Source organism: Meriones unguiculatus, assembly GCF_030254825.1.
Source record: "Meriones unguiculatus strain TT.TT164.6M chromosome 10 unlocalized genomic scaffold, Bangor_MerUng_6.1 Chr10_unordered_Scaffold_79, whole genome shotgun sequence".
NCBI lineage: Eukaryota > Metazoa > Chordata > Mammalia > Rodentia > Muridae > Meriones > Meriones unguiculatus.
In genome coordinates this window covers 183277-202179 of record NW_026843579.1, presented here as the reverse complement: position 1 = coordinate 202179, position 18903 = coordinate 183277, and the positions used below count along the sequence as shown (strand labels likewise).

The window sequence follows — 18903 nt, the reverse complement described above, 5'->3', positions numbered from 1 at the left end:
CCCTCCTCTAGTTCAGACACTGCCTCCTCCGTGAACCGCTGAGGTCCCCACCCACCCAGCCACCCACCCACCCACCCACCCACACCCACACCCACACACACCAAAACCCACACCCACCGACCCACCAGGCAGGAGGAGGAGGACGAGGAGGAGGAGACTCTGGTTGGGCAGCGTGGACACAGCCGCCCGGACTGACGGACTCTGCAGAGCTCCGCCACCAGCCCAGGATGTGGGGTTCGAAGGCTCCACGCGAGTCAAGACGGCCTCCCCCGCGGCGCCTCCACTGAGGTCCTGGGATCCCCGCCCTGGGGCCACCCCCTATCCCCGGTGCGGGGTCCAGCCCGAGGGCTGGCTGGCTGGCTCCGCCGGGCCAGCCCGCAGCCAGGGCGGACGGGGGCGCCCCTTGGCTTGGCGGGGGGTGGGGTGGGGTGGCGTGGGGGTGGCCCTGGGCGTGGCCCCGCCCGGCCCGGGCCACAGAGCTTTGCAGAAGCCGACGCAAAGCCCCTTTGGAAAACAGGCTCCTTCCTGCCAGAAAAAAAAAGCCTACAGCACCCGGTATTCCCAGGCGGTCTCCCATCCAAGTACTAACCAGGCCCGACCCTGCTTAGCTTCCGAGATCAGACGAGATCGGGCGCGTTCAGGGTGGTATGGCCGTAGACGCACGAGCCCGTCTCCGCGCCGCCCAAGAGCCTGCTCCGCGCCTGCGGCCGCGCTCCCCGGCCCGCCCCCGACGACAGCCGAGCCCAGCCGAGCCCAGCCCACCCCCCGGCCGCCCCTGGGCCCTCCCCGAGCCCCTCCCCGCTCCCGCAGCACGGACCAGGGCCCACGGGCCGGGCGGCCGGAGGGCGCGCGACCTAGAACCTGCTCGGCTCTGCTCAGGGGCCAGCCTTGCCCCCGCCACACCCCACTCCCCCACCCCGCACCCCCCGGCCGGGGCCTCCAGGGCTCCTTGGCTCTCGCCGACGCCTCGCCTCGGGGCCGCCCGCCGCGCCGTCCAGGGCAGGGCTTGGCACTGGACCCCGACTCGCCCCACCTGGGTCGGGGGCCAGGCAGGCCCCTCCCTGCCTCGGAGCCCGAGAGAGCCCTCCTCGGTCTGAGCCGTGGGCCTCTCTCTGGATCCCCGCTGGACAAGGCGTGGGGGGGGTCGCCTTGGGCATCTGCCCATCGGGGCGCTGGGGTCACTCGTGGGTTACAGGCCCCGCCCCGCCCCGCCCCGCCCCGCCCTTGCTGCCGCTTTCCCTGCCTTCAGCGAGTGGCTACCGCTCACTGGCCGGCGGGGGACGTGCCACGGTGGGCGAGGGCGAGGAGGCTGGCTGGCCTGGGTCATCCTCCCGGACGAACCCGGGTACACGCCGCCCTGCCCGTGCTCTCCCGGGGCCCTTGCCGGATTTGGGTGCCCGCCCGGCATCCCTCCCTCACCCCGGGGGAACTGTCTCCAACTCCTCCTCCTCCTCCTCCTCCTCCTCCTAATCGTCCCCTCAGGACGTGTCCAGCCCGACGTCCCAAGGCTCGAGTCCAGTTGCAGGGGACACTGGCTGTGCTTGGCGGCCCCGCTCAGGCTCCTTCTCTCTTGGGAACTTGAGGGCCCGCTCTTCCGGCTCTGTGGTCCCTCCCCTCCCAGCCCACTGCCACAAGCGTGCTGCCAGCCAGCCGCCAGCCAGCCAGCCAGCCATCATCCATCCACCCATCCAGCCATTCTTCCATCATCAGTCCATCCTTCCATCCATCAACCCATCCACAAATCATCTATCCATCCATCCATCCATCCATCCACCCATCCATCCATCCATTCTTCCATCATCCATCCATCCATCCATCCATCCATCCATCCATCCATCCACCATCCACTCATCCATCATTCATCTATCATCCATCCAGCCAGCCGTCCATCCAACTCCTCCCTCCTCTAGTTCAGACACTGCCTCCTCCGTGAACCGCTGAGGTCCCCACCCACCCAGCCACCCACCCACCCACCCACCCACACCCACACCCACACCCACACACACCAAAACCCACACCCACCGACCCACCAGGCAGGAGGAGGAGGACGAGGAGGAGGAGACTCTGGTTGGGCAGCGTGGACACAGCCGCCCGGACTGACGGACTCTGCAGAGCTCCGCCACCAGCCCAGGATGTGGGGTTCGAAGGCTCCACGCGAGTCAAGACGGCCTCCCCCGCGGCCCCTCCACTGAGGTCCTGGGATCCCCGCCCTGGGGCCACCCCCTATCCCCGGTGCGGGGTCCAGCCCGAGGGCTGGCTGGCTGGCTGGCTGGCTCCGCCGGGCCAGCCCGCAGCCAGGGCGGACGGGGGCGCCCCTTGGCTTGACGGGGGGTGGGGTGGGGTGGCGTGGGGGTGGCCCTGGGCGTGGCCCCGCCCGGCCCGGGCCACAGAGCTTTGCAGAAGCCGACGCAAAGCCCCTTTGGAAAACAGGCTCCTTCCTGCCAGAAAAAAAAAGCCTACAGCACCCGGTATTCCCAGGCGGTCTCCCATCCAAGTACTAACCAGGCCCGACCCTGCTTAGCTTCCGAGATCAGACGAGATCGGGCGCGTTCAGGGTGGTATGGCCGTAGACGCACGAGCCCGTCTCCGCGCCGCCCAAGAGCCTGCTCCGCGCCTGCGGCCGCGCTCCCCGGCCCGCCCCCGACGACAGCCGAGCCCAGCCGAGCCCAGCCCACCCCCCGGCCGCCCCTGGGCCCTCCCCGAGCCCCTCCCCCGCTCCCGCAGCACGGACCAGGGCCCACGGGCCGGGCGGCCGGAGGGCGCGCGACCTAGAACCTGCTCGGCTCTGCTCAGGGGGCCAGCCTTGCCCCCGCCACACCCCACTCCCCCACCCCGCACCCCCCGGCCGGGGCCTCCAGGGCTCCTTGGCTCTCGCCGACGCCTCGCCTCGGGGCCGCCCGCCGCGCCGTCCAGGGCAGGGCTTGGCACTGGACCCCGACTCGCCCCACCTGGGTCGGGGGCCAGGCAGGCCCCTCCCTGCCTCGGAGCCCGAGAGAGCCCTCCTCGGTCTGAGCCGTGGGCCTCTCTCTGGATCCCCGCTGGACAAGGCGTGGGGGGGTCGCCTTGGGCATCTGCCCATCGGGGCGCTGGGGTCACTCGTGGGTTACAGGCCCCGCCCCGCCCCGCCCCGCCCCGCCCTTGCTGCCGCTTTCCCTGCCTTCAGCGAGTGGCTACCGCTCACTGGCCGGCGGGGGACGTGCCACGGTGGGCGAGGGCGAGGAGGCTGGCTGGCCTGGGTCATCCTCCCGGACGAACCCGGGTACACGCCGCCCTGCCCGTGCTCTCCCGGGGCCCTTGCCGATTTGGGTGCCCGCCCGGCATCCCTCCCTCACCCCGGGGGAACTGTCTCCAACTCCTCCTCCTCCTCCTCCTCCTCCTCCTAATCGTCCCCTCAGGACGTGTCCAGCCCGACGTCCCAAGGCTCGAGTCCAGTTGCAGGGGACACTGGCTGTGCTTGGCGGCCCCGCTCAGGCTCCTTCTCTCTTGGGAACTTGAGGGCCCGCTCTTCCGGCTCTGTGGTCCCTCCCCTCCCAGCCCACTGCCACAAGCGTGCTGCCAGCCAGCCGCCAGCCAGCCAGCCAGCCATCATCCATCCACCCATCCAGCCATTCTTCCATCATCAGTCCATCCTTCCATCCATCAACCCATCCACAAATCATCTATCCATCCATCCATCCACCCATCCATCCATTCTTCCATCATCCATCCATCCATCCATCCATCCATCCATCCATCCATCCACCATCCACTCATCCATCATTCATCTATCATCCATCCAGCCAGCCGTCCATCCAACTCCTCCCTCCTCTAGTTCAGACACTGCCTCCTCCGTGAACCGCTGAGGTCCCCACCCACCCAGCCACCCACCCACCCACCCACCCACACCCACACCCACACCCACCAAAACCCACACCCACCGACCCACCAGGCAGGAGGAGGAGGACGAGGAGGAGGAGACTCTGGTTGGGCAGCGTGGACACAGCCGCCCGGACTGACGGACTCTGCAGAGCTCCGCCACCAGCCCAGGATGTGGGGTTCGAAGGCTCCACGCGAGTCAAGACGGCCTCCCCCGCGGCCCCTCCACTGAGGTCCTGGGATCCCCGCCCTGGGGCCACCCCCTATCCCCGGTGCGGGGTCCAGCCCGAGGGCTGGCTGGCTGGCTGGCTGGCTCCGCCGGGCCAGCCCGCAGCCAGGGCGGACGGGGGCGCCCCTTGGCTTGACGGGGGGTGGGGTGGGGTGGCGTGGGGGTGGCCCTGGGCGTGGCCCCGCCCGGCCCGGGCCACAGAGCTTTGCAGAAGCCGACGCAAAGCCCCTTTGGAAAACAGGCTCCTTCCTGCCAGAAAAAAAAAAGCCTACAGCACCCGGTATTCCCAGGCGGTCTCCCATCCAAGTACTAACCAGGCCCGACCCTGCTTAGCTTCCGAGATCAGACGAGATCGGGCGCGTTCAGGGTGGTATGGCCGTAGACGCACGAGCCCGTCTCCGCGCCGCCCAAGAGCCTGCTCCGCGCCTGCGGCCGCGCTCCCCGGCCCGCCCCCGACGACAGCCGAGCCCAGCCGAGCCCAGCCCACCCCCCGGCCGCCCCTGGGCCCTCCCCGATCCCCTCCCCGCTCCCGCAGCACGGACCAGGGCCCACGGGCCGGGCGGCCGGAGGGCGCGCGACCTAGAACCTGCTCGGCTCTGCTCAGGGGCCAGCCTTGCCCCCGCCACACCCCACTCCCCCACCCCGCACCCCCCGGCCGGGGCCTCCAGGGCTCCTTGGCTCTCGCCGACGCCTCGCCTCGGGGCCGCCCGCCGCGCCGTCCAGGGCAGGGCTTGGCTCTGGACCCCGACTCGCCCCACCTGGGTCTGGGGCCAGGCAGGCCCCTCCCTGCCTCGGAGCCCGAGAGAGCCCTCCTCGGTCTGAGCCGTGGGCCTCTCTCTGGATCCCCGCTGGACAAGGCGTGGGGGGGGTCGCCTTGGGCATCTGCCCATCGGGGCGCTGGGGTCACTCGTGGGTTACAGGCCCCGCCCCGCCCTGCCCCGCCCCGCCCTTGCTGCCGCTTTCCCTGCCTTCAGCGAGTGGCTACCGCTCACTGGCCGGCGGGGGACGTGCCACGGTGGGCGAGGGCGAGGAGGCTGGCTGGCCTGGGTCATCCTCCCGGACGAACCCGGGTACACGCCGCCCTGCCCGTGCTCTCCCGGGGCCCTTGCCGGATTTGGGTGCCCGCCCGGCATCCCTCCCTCACCCCGGGGGAACTGTCTCCAACTCCTCCTCCTCCTCCTCCTCCTCCTCCTCCTCCTCCTCCTCCTCCTCCTCCTCCTCCTAATCGTCCCCTCAGGACGTGTCCAGCCCGACGTCCCAAGGCTCGAGTCCAGTTGCAGGGGACACTGGCTGTGCTTGGCGGCCCCGCTCAGGCTCCTTCTCTCTTGGGAACTTGAGGGCCCGCTCTTCCGGCTCTGTGGTCCCTCCCTCCCAGCCCACTGCCACAAGCGTGCTGCCAGCCAGCCGCCAGCCAGCCAGCCAGCCATCATCCATCCACCCATCCAGCCATTCTTCCATCATCAGTCCATCCTTCCATCCATCAACCCATCCACAAATCATCTATCCATCCATCCATCCATCCATCCACCCATCCATCCATCCATTCTTCCATCATCCATCCATCCATCCATCCATCCACCATCCACTCATCCATCATTCATCTATCATCCATCCAGCCAGCCGTCCATCCAACTCCTCCCTCCTCTAGTTCAGACACTGCCTCCTCCGTGAACCGCTGAGGTCCCCACCCACCCAGCCACCCACCCACCCACCCACCCACACCCACACCCACACCCACCAAAACCCACACCCACCGACCCACCAGGCAGGAGGAGGAGGACGAGGAGGAGGAGACTCTGGTTGGGCAGCGTGGACACAGCCGCCCGGACTGACGGACTCTGCAGAGCTCCGCCACCAGCCCAGGATGTGGGGTTCGAAGGCTCCACGCGAGTCAAGACGGCCTCCCCCGCGGCCCCTCCACTGAGGTCCTGGGATCCCCGCCCTGGGGCCACCCCCTATCCCCGGTGCGGGGTCCAGCCCGAGGGCTGGCTGGCTGGCTCCGCCGGGCCAGCCCGCAGCCAGGGCGGACGGGGGCGCCCCTTGGCTTGGCGGGGGGTGGGGTGGGGTGGCGTGGGGGTGGCCCTGGGCGTGGCCCCGCCCGGCCCGGGCCACAGAGCTTTGCAGAAGCCGACGCAAAGCCCCTTTGGAAAACAGGCTCCTTCCTGCCAGAAAAAAAAAGCCTACAGCACCCGGTATTCCCAGGCGGTCTCCCATCCAAGTACTAACCAGGCCCGACCCTGCTTAGCTTCCGAGATCAGACGAGATCGGGCGCGTTCAGGGTGGTATGGCCGTAGACGCACGAGCCCGTCTCCGCGCCGCCCAAGAGCCTGCTCCGCGCCTGCGGCCGCGCTCCCCCGGCCCGCCCCCGACGACAGCCGAGCCCAGCCGAGCCCAGCCCACCCCCCGGCCGCCCCTGGGCCCTCCCCCGAGCCCCTCCCCGCTCCCGCAGCACGGACCAGGGCCCACGGGCCGGGCGGCCGGAGGGCGCGCGACCTAGAACCTGCTCGGCTCTGCTCAGGGGCCAGCCTTGCCCCCGCCACACCCCACTCCCCCACCCCCGCACCCCCCGGCCGGGGCCTCCAGGGCTCCTTGGCTCTCGCCGACGCCTCGCCTCGGGGCCGCCCGCCGCGCCGTCCAGGGCAGGGCTTGGCACTGGACCCCGACTCGCCCCACCTGGGTCGGGGGCCAGGCAGGCCCCTCCCTGCCTCGGAGCCCGAGAGAGCCCTCCTCGGTCTGAGCCGTGGGCCTCTCTCTGGATCCCCGCTGGACAAGGCGTGGGGGGGTCGCCTTGGGCATCTGCCCATCGGGGCGCTGGGGTCACTCGTGGGTTACAGGCCCCGCCCCGCCCCGCCCCGCCCCGCCCTTGCTGCCGCTTTCCCTGCCTTCAGCGAGTGGCTACCGCTCACTGGCCGGCGGGGGACGTGCCACGGTGGGCGAGGGCGAGGAGGCTGGCTGGCCTGGGTCATCCTCCCGGACGAACCCGGGTACACGCCGCCCTGCCCGTGCTCTCCCGGGGCCCTTGCCGGATTTGGGTGCCCGCCCGGCATCCCTCCCTCACCCCGGGGGAACTGTCTCCAACTCCTCCTCCTCCTCCTCCTCCTCCTCCTAATCGTCCCCTCAGGACGTGTCCAGCCCGACGTCCCAAGGCTCGAGTCCAGTTGCAGGGGACACTGGCTGTGCTTGGCGGCCCCGCTCAGGCTCCTTCTCTCTTGGGAACTTGAGGGCCCGCTCTTCCGGCTCTGTGGTCCCTCCCCTCCCAGCCCACTGCCACAAGCGTGCTGCCAGCCAGCCGCCAGCCAGCCAGCCAGCCATCATCCATCCACCCATCCAGCCATTCTTCCATCATCAGTCCATCCTTCCATCCATCAACCCATCCACAAATCATCTATCCATCCATCCATCCACCCATCCATCCATTCTTCCATCATCCATCCATCCATCCATCCATCCATCCACCATCCACTCATCCATCATTCATCTATCATCCATCCAGCCAGCCGTCCATCCAACTCCTCCCTCCTCTAGTTCAGACACTGCCTCCTCCGTGAACCGCTGAGGTCCCCACCCACCCAGCCACCCACCCACCCACCCACCCACACCCACACCCACACCCACCAAAACCCACACCCACCGACCCACCAGGCAGGAGGAGGAGGACGAGGAGGAGGAGACTCTGGTTGGGCAGCGTGGACACAGCCGCCCGGACTGACGGACTCTGCAGAGCTCCGCCACCAGCCCAGGATGTGGGGTTCGAAGGCTCCACGCGAGTCAAGACGGCCTCCCCCGCGGCCCCTCCACTGAGGTCCTGGGATCCCCGCCCTGGGGCCACCCCCTATCCCCGGTGTGGGGTCCAGCCCGAGGGCTGGCTGGCTGGCTCCGCCGGGCCAGCCCGCAGCCAGGGCGGACGGGGGCGCCCCTTGGCTTGGCGGGGGGTGGGGTGGGGTGGCGTGGGGGTGGCCCTGGGCGTGGCCCCGCCCGGCCCGGGCCACAGAGCTTTGCAGAAGCCGACGCAAAGCCCCTTTGGAAAACAGGCTCCTTCCTGCCAGAAAAAAAAAGCCTACAGCACCCGGTATTCCCAGGCGGTCTCCCATCCAAGTACTAACCAGGCCCGACCCTGCTTAGCTTCCGAGATCAGACGAGATCGGGCGCGTTCAGGGTGGTATGGCCGTAGACGCACGAGCCCGTCTCCGCGCCGCCCAAGAGCCTGCTCCGCGCCTGCGGCCGCGCTCCCCGGCCCGCCCCCGACGACAGCCGAGCCCAGCCGAGCCCAGCCCACCCCCCGGCCGCCCCTGGGCCCTCCCCGAGCCCCTCCCCGCTCCCGCAGCACGGACCAGGGCCCACGGGCCGGGCGGCCGGAGGGCGCGCGACCTAGAACCTGCTCGGCTCTGCTCAGGGGCCAGCCTTGCCCCCGCCACACCCCACTCCCCCACCCCGCACCCCCCGGCCGGGGCCTCCAGGGCTCCTTGGCTCTCGCCGACGCCTCGCCTCGGGGCCGCCCGCCGCGCCGTCCAGGGCAGGGCTTGGCACTGGACCCCGACTCGCCCCACCTGGGTCGGGGGCCAGGCAGGCCCCTCCCTGCCTCGGAGCCCGAGAGAGCCCTCCTCGGTCTGAGCCGTGGGCCTCTCTCTGGATCCCCGCTGGACAAGGCGTGGGGGGGTCGCCTTGGGCATCTGCCCATCGGGGCGCTGGGGTCACTCGTGGGTTACAGGCCCCGCCCCGCCCCGCCCCGCCCCGCCCTTGCTGCCGCTTTCCCTGCCTTCAGCGAGTGGCTACCGCTCACTGGCCGGCGGGGGACGTGCCACGGTGGGCGAGGGCGAGGAGGCTGGCTGGCCTGGGTCATCCTCCCGGACGAACCCGGGTACACGCCGCCCTGCCCGTGCTCTCCCGGGGCCCTTGCCGGATTTGGGTGCCCGCCCGGCATCCCTCCCTCACCCCGGGGGAACTGTCTCCAACTCCTCCTCCTCCTCCTCCTCCTCCTCCTAATCGTCCCCTCAGGACGTGTCCAGCCCGACGTCCCAAGGCTCGAGTCCAGTTGCAGGGGACACTGGCTGTGCTTGGCGGCCCCGCTCAGGCTCCTTCTCTCTTGGGAACTTGAGGGCCCGCTCTTCCGGCTCTGTGGTCCCTCCCCTCCCAGCCCACTGCCACAAGCGTGCTGCCAGCCAGCCGCCAGCCAGCCAGCCAGCCATCATCCATCCACCCATCCAGCCATTCTTCCATCATCAGTCCATCCTTCCATCCATCAACCCATCCACAAATCATCTATCCATCCATCCATCCACCCATCCATCCATTCTTCCATCATCCATCCATCCATCCATCCATCCATCCATCCACCATCCACTCATCCATCATTCATCTATCATCCATCCAGCCAGCCGTCCATCCAACTCCTCCCTCCTCTAGTTCAGACACTGCCTCCTCCGTGAACCGCTGAGGTCCCCACCCACCCAGCCACCCACCCACCCACCCACCCACACCCACACCCACACACACCAAAACCCACACCCACCGACCCACCAGGCAGGAGGAGGAGGACGAGGAGGAGGAGACTCTGGTTGGGCAGCGTGGACACAGCCGCCCGGACTGACGGACTCTGCAGAGCTCCGCCACCAGCCCAGGATGTGGGGTTCGAAGGCTCCACGCGAGTCAAGACGGCCTCCCCCGCGGCCCCTCCACTGAGGTCCTGGGATCCCCGCCCTGGGGCCACCCCCTATCCCCGGTGCGGGGTCCAGCCCGAGGGCTGGCTGGCTGGCTCCGCCGGGCCAGCCCGCAGCCAGGGCGGACGGGGGCGCCCCTTGGCTTGGCGGGGGGTGGGGTGGGGTGGCGTGGGGGTGGCCCTGGGCGTGGCCCCGCCCGGCCCGGGCCACAGAGCTTTGCAGAAGCCGACGCAAAGCCCCTTTGGAAAACAGGCTCCTTCCTGCCAGAAAAAAAAAGCCTACAGCACCCGGTATTCCCAGGCGGTCTCCCATCCAAGTACTAACCAGGCCCGACCCTGCTTAGCTTCCGAGATCAGACGAGATCGGGCGCGTTCAGGGTGGTATGGCCGTAGACGCACGAGCCCGTCTCCGCGCCGCCCAAGAGCCTGCTCCGCGCCTGCGGCCGCGCTCCCCGGCCCGCCCCCGACGACAGCCGAGCCCAGCCGAGCCCAGCCCACCCCCCGGCCGCCCCTGGGCCCTCCCCGATCCCCTCCCCGCTCCCGCAGCACGGACCAGGGCCCACGGGCCGGGCGGCCGGAGGGCGCGCGACCTAGAACCTGCTCGGCTCTGCTCAGGGGCCAGCCTTGCCCCCGCCACACCCCACTCCCCCACCCCGCACCCCCCGGCCGGGGCCTCCAGGGCTCCTTGGCTCTCGCCGACGCCTCGCCTCGGGGCCGCCCGCCGCGCCGTCCAGGGCAGGGCTTGGCTCTGGACCCCGACTCGCCCCACCTGGGTCTGGGGCCAGGCAGGCCCCTCCCTGCCTCGGAGCCCGAGAGAGCCCTCCTCGGTCTGAGCCGTGGGCCTCTCTCTGGATCCCCGCTGGACAAGGCGTGGGGGGGTCGCCTTGGGCATCTGCCCATCGGGGCGCTGGGGTCACTCGTGGGTTACAGGCCCCGCCCCGCCCTGCCCCGCCCCGCCCTTGCTGCCGCTTTCCCTGCCTTCAGCGAGTGGCTACCGCTCACTGGCCGGCGGGGGACGTGCCACGGTGGGCGAGGGCGAGGAGGCTGGCTGGCCTGGGTCATCCTCCCGGACGAACCCGGGTACACGCCGCCCTGCCCGTGCTCTCCCGGGGCCCTTGCCGGATTTGGGTGCCCGCCCGGCATCCCTCCCTCACCCCGGGGGAACTGTCTCCAACTCCTCCTCCTCCTCCTCCTCCTCCTCCTCCTCCTCCTCCTCCTCCTCCTCCTCCTCCTCCTAATCGTCCCCTCAGGACGTGTCCAGCCCGACGTCCCAAGGCTCGAGTCCAGTTGCAGGGGACACTGGCTGTGCTTGGCGGCCCCGCTCAGGCTCCTTCTCTCTTGGGAACTTGAGGGCCCGCTCTTCCGGCTCTGTGGTCCCTCCCCTCCCAGCCCACTGCCACAAGCGTGCTGCCAGCCAGCCGCCAGCCAGCCAGCCAGCCATCATCCATCCACCCATCCAGCCATTCTTCCATCATCAGTCCATCCTTCCATCCATCAACCCATCCACAAATCATCTATCCATCCATCCATCCATCCATCCACCCATCCATCCATCCATTCTTCCATCATCCATCCATCCATCCATCCATCCATCCATCCATCCACCATCCACTCATCCATCATTCATCTATCATCCATCCAGCCAGCCGTCCATCCAACTCCTCCCTCCTCTAGTTCAGACACTGCCTCCTCCGTGAACCGCTGAGGTCCCCACCCACCCAGCCACCCACCCACCCACCCACCCACACCCACACCCACACCCACACACACCAAAACCCACACCCACCGACCCACCAGGCAGGAGGAGGAGGACGAGGAGGAGGAGACTCTGGTTGGGCAGCGTGGACACAGCCGCCCGGACTGACGGACTCTGCAGAGCTCCGCCACCAGCCCAGGATGTGGGGTTCGAAGGCTCCACGCGAGTCAAGACGGCCTCCCCCGCGGCCCCTCCACTGAGGTCCTGGGATCCCCGCCCTGGGGCCACCCCCTATCCCCGGTGCGGGGTCCAGCCCGAGGGCTGGCTGGCTGGCTGGCTGGCTCCGCCGGGCCAGCCCGCAGCCAGGGCGGACGGGGGCGCCCCTTGGCTTGACGGGGGGTGGGGTGGGGTGGCGTGGGGGTGGCCCTGGGCGTGGCCCCGCCCGGCCCGGGCCACAGAGCTTTGCAGAAGCCGACGCAAAGCCCCTTTGGAAAACAGGCTCCTTCCTGCCAGAAAAAAAAAGCCTACAGCACCCGGTATTCCCAGGCGGTCTCCCATCCAAGTACTAACCAGGCCCGACCCTGCTTAGCTTCCGAGATCAGACGAGATCGGGCGCGTTCAGGGTGGTATGGCCGTAGACGCACGAGCCCGTCTCCGCGCCGCCCAAGAGCCTGCTCCGCGCCTGCGGCCGCGCTCCCCGGCCCGCCCCCGACGACAGCCGAGCCCAGCCGAGCCCAGCCCACCCCCCGGCCGCCCCTGGGCCCTCCCCGAGCCCCTCCCCGCTCCCGCAGCACGGACCAGGGCCCACGGGCCGGGCGGCCGGAGGGCGCGCGACCTAGAACCTGCTCGGCTCTGCTCAGGGGCCAGCCTTGCCCCCGCCACACCCCACTCCCCCACCCCGCACCCCCCGGCCGGGGCCTCCAGGGCTCCTTGGCTCTCGCCGACGCCTCGCCTCGGGGCCGCCCGCCGCGCCGTCCAGGGCAGGGCTTGGCACTGGACCCCGACTCGCCCCACCTGGGTCGGGGGCCAGGCAGGCCCCTCCCTGCCTCGGAGCCCGAGAGAGCCCTCCTCGGTCTGAGCCGTGGGCCTCTCTCTGGATCCCCGCTGGACAAGGCGTGGGGGGGTCGCCTTGGGCATCTGCCCATCGGGGCGCTGGGGTCACTCGTGGGTTACAGGCCCCGCCCCGCCCCGCCCCGCCCCGCCCTTGCTGCCGCTTTCCCTGCCTTCAGCGAGTGGCTACCGCTCACTGGCCGGCGGGGGACGTGCCACGGTGGGCGAGGGCGAGGAGGCTGGCTGGCCTGGGTCATCCTCCCGGACGAACCCGGGTACACGCCGCCCTGCCCGTGCTCTCCCGGGGCCCTTGCCGGATTTGGGTGCCCGCCCGGCATCCCTCCCTCACCCCGGGGGAACTGTCTCCAACTCCTCCTCCTCCTCCTCCTCCTCCTCCTAATCGTCCCCTCAGGACGTGTCCAGCCCGACGTCCCAAGGCTCGAGTCCAGTTGCAGGGGACACTGGCTGTGCTTGGCGGCCCCGCTCAGGCTCCTTCTCTCTTGGGAACTTGAGGGCCCGCTCTTCCGGCTCTGTGGTCCCTCCCCTCCCAGCCCACTGCCACAAGCGTGCTGCCAGCCAGCCGCCAGCCAGCCAGCCAGCCATCATCCATCCACCCATCCAGCCATTCTTCCATCATCAGTCCATCCTTCCATCCATCAACCCATCCACAAATCATCTATCCATCCATCCATCCACCCATCCATCCATTCTTCCATCATCCATCCATCCATCCATCCATCCATCCATCCATCCATCCACCATCCACTCATCCATCATTCATCTCTCATCCATCCAGCCAGCCGTCCATCCAACTCCTCCCTCCTCTAGTTCAGACACTGCCTCCTCCGTGAACCGCTGAGGTCCCCACCCACCCAGCCACCCACCCACCCACCCACCCACACCCACACCCACACCCACCAAAACCCACACCCACCGACCCACCAGGCAGGAGGAGGAGGACGAGGAGGAGGAGACTCTGGTTGGGCAGCGTGGACACAGCCGCCCGGACTGACGGACTCTGCAGAGCTCCGCCACCAGCCCAGGATGTGGGGTTCGAAGGCTCCACGCGAGTCAAGACGGCCTCCCCCGCGGCCCCTCCACTGAGGTCCTGGGATCCCCGCCCTGGGGCCACCCCCTATCCCCGGTGCGGGGTCCAGCCCGAGGGCTGGCTGGCTGGCTCCGCCGGGCCAGCCCGCAGCCAGGGCGGACGGGGGCGCCCCTTGGCTTGGCGGGGGGTGGGGTGGGGTGGCGTGGGGGTGGCCCTGGGCGTGGCCCCGCCCGGCCCGGGCCACAGAGCTTTGCAGAAGCCGACGCAAAGCCCCTTTGGAAAACAGGCTCCTTCCTGCCAGAAAAAAAAAGCCTACAGCACCCGGTATTCCCAGGCGGTCTCCCATCCAAGTACTAACCAGGCCCGACCCTGCTTAGCTTCCGAGATCAGACGAGATCGGGCGCGTTCAGGGTGGTATGGCCGTAGACGCACGAGCCCGTCTCCGCGCCGCCCAAGAGCCTGCTCCGCGCCTGCGGCCGCGCTCCCCGGCCCGCCCCCGACGACAGCCGAGCCCAGCCGAGCCCAGCCCACCCCCCGGCCGCCCCTGGGCCCTCCCCGAGCCCCTCCCCGCTCCCGCAGCACGGACCAGGGCCCACGGGCCGGGCGGCCGGAGGGCGCGCGACCTAGAACCTGCTCGGCTCTGCTCAGGGGCCAGCCTTGCCCCCGCCACACCCCACTCCCCCACCCCGCACCCCCCCGGCCGGGGCCTCCAGGGCTCCTTGGCTCTCGCCGACGCCTCGCCTCGGGGCCGCCCGCCGCGCCGTCCAGGGCAGGGCTTGGCACTGGACCCCGACTCGCCCCACCTGGGTCGGGGGCCAGGCAGGCCCCTCCCTGCCTCGGAGCCCGAGAGAGCCCTCCTCGGTCTGAGCCGTGGGCCTCTCTCTGGATCCCCGCTGGACAAGGCGTGGGGGGGTCGCCTTGGGCATCTGCCCATCGGGGCGCTGGGGTCACTCGTGGGTTACAGGCCCCGCCCCGCCCCGCCCCGCCCCGCCCTTGCTGCCGCTTTCCCTGCCTTCAGCGAGTGGCTACCGCTCACTGGCCGGCGGGGGACGTGCCACGGTGGGCGAGGGCGAGGAGGCTGGCTGGCCTGGGTCATCCTCCCGGACGAACCCGGGTACACGCCGCCCTGCCCGTGCTCTCCCGGGGCCCTTGCCGGATTTGGGTGCCCGCCCGGCATCCCTCCCTCACCCCGGGGGAACTGTCTCCAACTCCTCCTCCTCCTCCTCCTCCTCCTCCTAATCGTCCCCTCAGGACGTGTCCAGCCCGACGTCCCAAGGCTCGAGTCCAGTTGCAGGGGACACTGGCTGTGCTTGGCGGCCCCGCTCAGGCTCCTTCTCTCTTGGGAACTTGAGGGCCCGCTCTTCCGGCTCTGTGGTCCCTCCCCTCCCAGCCCACTGCCACAAGCGTGCTGCCAGCCAGCCGCCAGCCAGCCAGCCAGCCATCATCCATCCACCCATCCAGCCATTCTTCCATCATCAGTCCATCCTTCCATCCATCAACCCATCCACAAATCATCTATCCATCCATCCATCCATCCATCCACCCATCCATCCATCCATTCTTCCATCATCCATCCATCCATCCATCCATCCATCCATCCATCCATCCACCATCCACTCATCCATCATTCATCTATCATCCATCCAGCCAGCCGTCCATCCAACTCCTCCCTCCTCTAGTTCAGACACTGCCTCCTCCGTGAACCGCTGAGGTCCCCACCCACCCAGCCACCCACCCACCCACCCACCCACCCACACCCACACCCACACCCACACACACCAAAACCCACACCCACCGACCCACCAGGCAGGAGGAGGAGGACGAGGAGGAGGAGACTCTGGTTGGGCAGCGTGGACACAGCCGCCCGGACTGACGGACTCTGCAGAGCTCCGCCACCAGCCCAGGATGTGGGGTTCGAAGGCTCCACGCGAGTCAAGACGGCCTCCCCCGCGGCCCCTCCACTGAGGTCCTGGGATCCCCGCCCTGGGGCCACCCCCTATCCCCGGTGCGGGGTCCAGCCCGAGGGCTGGCTGGCTGGCTGGCTGGCTCCGCCGGGCCAGCCCGCAGCCAGGGCGGACGGGGGCGCCCCTTGGCTTGGCGGGGGGTGGGGTGGGGTGGCGTGGGGGTGGCCCTGGGCGTGGCCCCGCCCGGCCCGGGCCACAGAGCTTTGCAGAAGCCGACGCAAAGCCCCTTTGGAAAACAGGCTCCTTCCTGCCAGAAAAAAAAAGCCTACAGCACCCGGTATTCCCAGGCGGTCTCCCATCCAAGTACTAACCAGGCCCGACCCTGCTTAGCTTCCGAGATCAGACGAGATCGGGCGCGTTCAGGGTGGTATGGCCGTAGACGCACGAGCCCGTCTCCGCGCCGCCCAAGAGCCTGCTCCGCGCCTGCGGCCGCGCTCCCCGGCCCGCCCCCGACGACAGCCGAGCCCAGCCGAGCCCAGCCCACCCCCCGGCCGCCCCTGGGCCCTCCCCGAGCCCCTCCCCGCTCCCGCAGCACGGACCAGGGCCCACGGGCCGGGCGGCCGGAGGGCGCGCGACCTAGAACCTGCTCGGCTCTGCTCAGGGGCCAGCCTTGCCCCCGCCACACCCCACTCCCCCACCCCGCACCCCCCGGCCGGGGCCTCCAGGGCTCCTTGGCTCTCGCCGACGCCTCGCCTCGGGGCCGCCCGCCGCGCCGTCCAGGGCAGGGCTTGGCACTGGACCCCGACTCGCCCCACCTGGGTCGGGGGCCAGGCAGGCCCCTCCCTGCCTCGGAGCCCGAGAGAGCCCTCCTCGGTCTGAGCCGTGGGCCTCTCTCTGGATCCCCGCTGGACAAGGCGTGGGGGGGTCGCCTTGGGCATCTGCCCATCGGGGCGCTGGGGTCACTCGTGGGTTACAGGCCCCGCCCCGCCCCGCCCCGCCCCGCCCTTGCTGCCGCTTTCCCTGCCTTCAGCGAGTGGCTACCGCTCACTGGCCGGCGGGGGACGTGCCACGGTGGGCGAGGGCGAGGAGGCTGGCTGGCCTGGGTCATCCTCCCGGACGAACCCGGGTACACGCCGCCCTGCCCGTGCTCTCCCGGGGCCCTTGCCGGATTTGGGTGCCCGCCCGGCATCCCTCCCTCACCCCGGGGGAACTGTCTCCAACTCCTCCTCCTCCTCCTCCTCCTCCTCCTAATCGTCCCCTCAGGACGTGTCCAGCCCGACGTCCCAAGGCTCGAGTCCAGTTGCAGGGGACACTGGCTGTGCTTGGCGGCCCCGCTCAGGCTCCTTCTCTCTTGGGAACTTGAGGGCCCGCTCTTCCGGCTCTGTGGTCCCTCCCCTCCCAGCCCACTGCCACAAGCGTGCTGCCAGCCAGCCGCCAGCCAGCCAGCCAGCCATCATCCATCCACCCATCCAGCCATTCTTCCATCATCAGTCCATCCTTCCATCCATCAACCCATCCACAAATCATCTATCCATCCATCCATCCATCCATCCACCCATCCATCCATCCATTCTTCCATCATCCATCCATCCATCCATCCATCCATCCATCCATCCATCCACCATCCACTCATCCATCATTCATCTATCATCCATCCAGCCAGCCGTCCATCCAACTCCTCCCTCCTCTAGTTCAGACACTGCCTCCTCCGTGAACCGCTGAGGTCCCCACCCACCCAGCCACCCACCCACCCACCCACCCACCCACACCCACACCCACACCCACACACACCAAAACCCACACCCACCGACCCACCAGGCAGGAGGAGGAGGACGAGGAGGAGGAGACTCTGGTTGGGCAGCGTGGACACAGCCGCCCGGACTGACGGACTCTGCAGAGCTCCGCCACCAGCCCAGGATGTGGGGTTCGAAGGCTCCACGCGAGTCAAGACGGCCTCCCCCGCGGCCCCTCCACTGAGGTCCTGGGATCCCCGCCCTGGGGCCACCCCCTATCCCCGGTGCGGGGTCCAGCCCGAGGGCTGGCTGGCTGGCTGGCTGGCTCCGCCGGGCCAGCCCGCAGCCAGGGCGGACGGGGGCGCCCCTTGGCTTGGCGGGGGGGTGGGGTGGGGTGGCGTGGGGGTGGCCCTGGGCGTGGCCCCGCCCGGCCCGGGCCACAGAGCTTTGCAGAAGCCGACGCAAAGCCCCTTTGGAAAACAGGCTCCTTCCTGCCAGAAAAAAAAAGCCTACAGCACCCGGTATTCCCAGGCGGTCTCCCATCCAAGTACTAACCAGGCCCGACCCTGCTTAGCTTCCGAGATCAGACGAGATCGGGCGCGTTCAGGGTGGTATGGCCGTAGACGCACGAGCCCGTCTCCGCGCCGCCCAAGAGCCTGCTCCGCGCCTGCGGCCGCGCTCCCCCGGCCCGCCCCCGACGACAGCCGAGCCCAGCCGAGCCCAGCCCACCCCCCGGCCGCCCCTGGGCCCTCCCCGAGCCCCTCCCCGCTCCCGCAGCACGGACCAGGGCCCACGGGCCGGGCGGCCGGAGGGCGCGCGACCTAGAACCTGCTCGGCTCTGCTCAGGGGCCAGCCTTGCCCCCGCCACACCCCACTCCCCCACCCCGCATCCCCCGGCCGGGGCCTCCAGGGCTCCTTGGCTCTCGCCGACGCCTCGCCTCGGGGCCGCCCGCCGCGCCGTCCAGGGCAGGGCTTGGCACTGGACCCCGACTCGCCCCACCTGGGTCGGGGGCCAGGCAGGCCCCTCCCTGCCTCGGAGCCCGAGAGAGCCCTCCTCGGTCTGAGCCGTGGGCCTCTCTCTGGATCCCCGCTGGACAAGGCGTGGGGGGGTCGCCTTGGGCATCTGCCCATCGGGGCGCTGGGGTCACTCGTGGGTTACAGGCCCCGCCCCGCCCCGCCCCGCCCCGCCCTTGCTGCCGCTTTCCCTGCCTTCAGCGAGTGGCTACCGCTCACTGGCCGGCGGGGGACGTGCCACGGTGGGCGAGGGCGAGGAGGCTGGCTGGCCTGGGTCATCCTCCCGGACGAACCCGGGTACACGCCGCCCTGCCCGTGCTCTCCCGGGGCCCTTGCCGGATTTGGGTGCCCGCCCGGCATCCCTCCCTCACCCCGGGGGAACTGTCTCCAACTCCTCCTCCTCCTCCTCCTCCTCCTCCTAATCGTCCCCTCAGGACGTGTCCAGCCCGACGTCCCAAGGCTCGAGTCCAGTTGCAGGGGACACTGGCTGTGCTTGGCGGCCCCGCTCAGGCTCCTTCTCTCTTGGGAACTTGAGGGCCCGCTCTTCCGGCTCTGTGGTCCCTCCCCTCCCAGCCCACTGCCACAAGCGTGCTGCCAGCCAGCCGCCAGCCAGCCAGCCAGCCATCATCCATCCACCCATCCAGCCATTCTTCCATCATCAGTCCATCCTTCCATCCATCAACCCATCCACAAATCATCTATCCATCCATCCATCCAT

At 69.9% G+C, this 18903-nt stretch overlaps 10 non-coding genes across 10 annotated transcripts; all 10 read right to left on the bottom strand.

Moving 5' to 3' along the window:
* Positions 1-540: 540 nt before the first annotated feature.
* LOC132650405 (5S ribosomal RNA) lies at positions 541-659 on the bottom strand. The gene has a single exon (XR_009588768.1). It is a non-coding gene; the product is annotated as a 5S ribosomal RNA (ribosomal RNA).
* Positions 660-2453: 1794 nt separating this feature from the next.
* LOC132650404 (5S ribosomal RNA) lies at positions 2454-2572 on the bottom strand. The gene has a single exon (XR_009588767.1). It is a non-coding gene; the product is annotated as a 5S ribosomal RNA (ribosomal RNA).
* A 1777-nt stretch (positions 2573-4349) lies between these two features.
* LOC132650403 (5S ribosomal RNA) lies at positions 4350-4468 on the bottom strand. The gene has a single exon (XR_009588766.1). It is a non-coding gene; the product is annotated as a 5S ribosomal RNA (ribosomal RNA).
* A 1793-nt stretch (positions 4469-6261) lies between these two features.
* On the bottom strand, positions 6262-6380 carry LOC132650401 (5S ribosomal RNA). The gene has a single exon (XR_009588764.1). It is a non-coding gene; the product is annotated as a 5S ribosomal RNA (ribosomal RNA).
* Positions 6381-8138: 1758 nt separating this feature from the next.
* Positions 8139-8257, bottom strand: LOC132650400 (5S ribosomal RNA). The gene has a single exon (XR_009588763.1). It is a non-coding gene; the product is annotated as a 5S ribosomal RNA (ribosomal RNA).
* A 1759-nt stretch (positions 8258-10016) lies between these two features.
* LOC132650399 (5S ribosomal RNA) lies at positions 10017-10135 on the bottom strand. The gene has a single exon (XR_009588762.1). It is a non-coding gene; the product is annotated as a 5S ribosomal RNA (ribosomal RNA).
* A 1822-nt stretch (positions 10136-11957) lies between these two features.
* Positions 11958-12076, bottom strand: LOC132650398 (5S ribosomal RNA). The gene has a single exon (XR_009588761.1). It is a non-coding gene; the product is annotated as a 5S ribosomal RNA (ribosomal RNA).
* Positions 12077-13843: 1767 nt separating this feature from the next.
* On the bottom strand, positions 13844-13962 carry LOC132650397 (5S ribosomal RNA). The gene has a single exon (XR_009588760.1). It is a non-coding gene; the product is annotated as a 5S ribosomal RNA (ribosomal RNA).
* Positions 13963-15760: 1798 nt separating this feature from the next.
* Positions 15761-15879, bottom strand: LOC132650396 (5S ribosomal RNA). Its single transcript, XR_009588759.1, has one exon. It is a non-coding gene; the product is annotated as a 5S ribosomal RNA (ribosomal RNA).
* Positions 15880-17677: 1798 nt separating this feature from the next.
* LOC132650395 (5S ribosomal RNA) lies at positions 17678-17796 on the bottom strand. The gene has a single exon (XR_009588758.1). It is a non-coding gene; the product is annotated as a 5S ribosomal RNA (ribosomal RNA).
* Positions 17797-18903: the final 1107 nt, after the last annotated feature.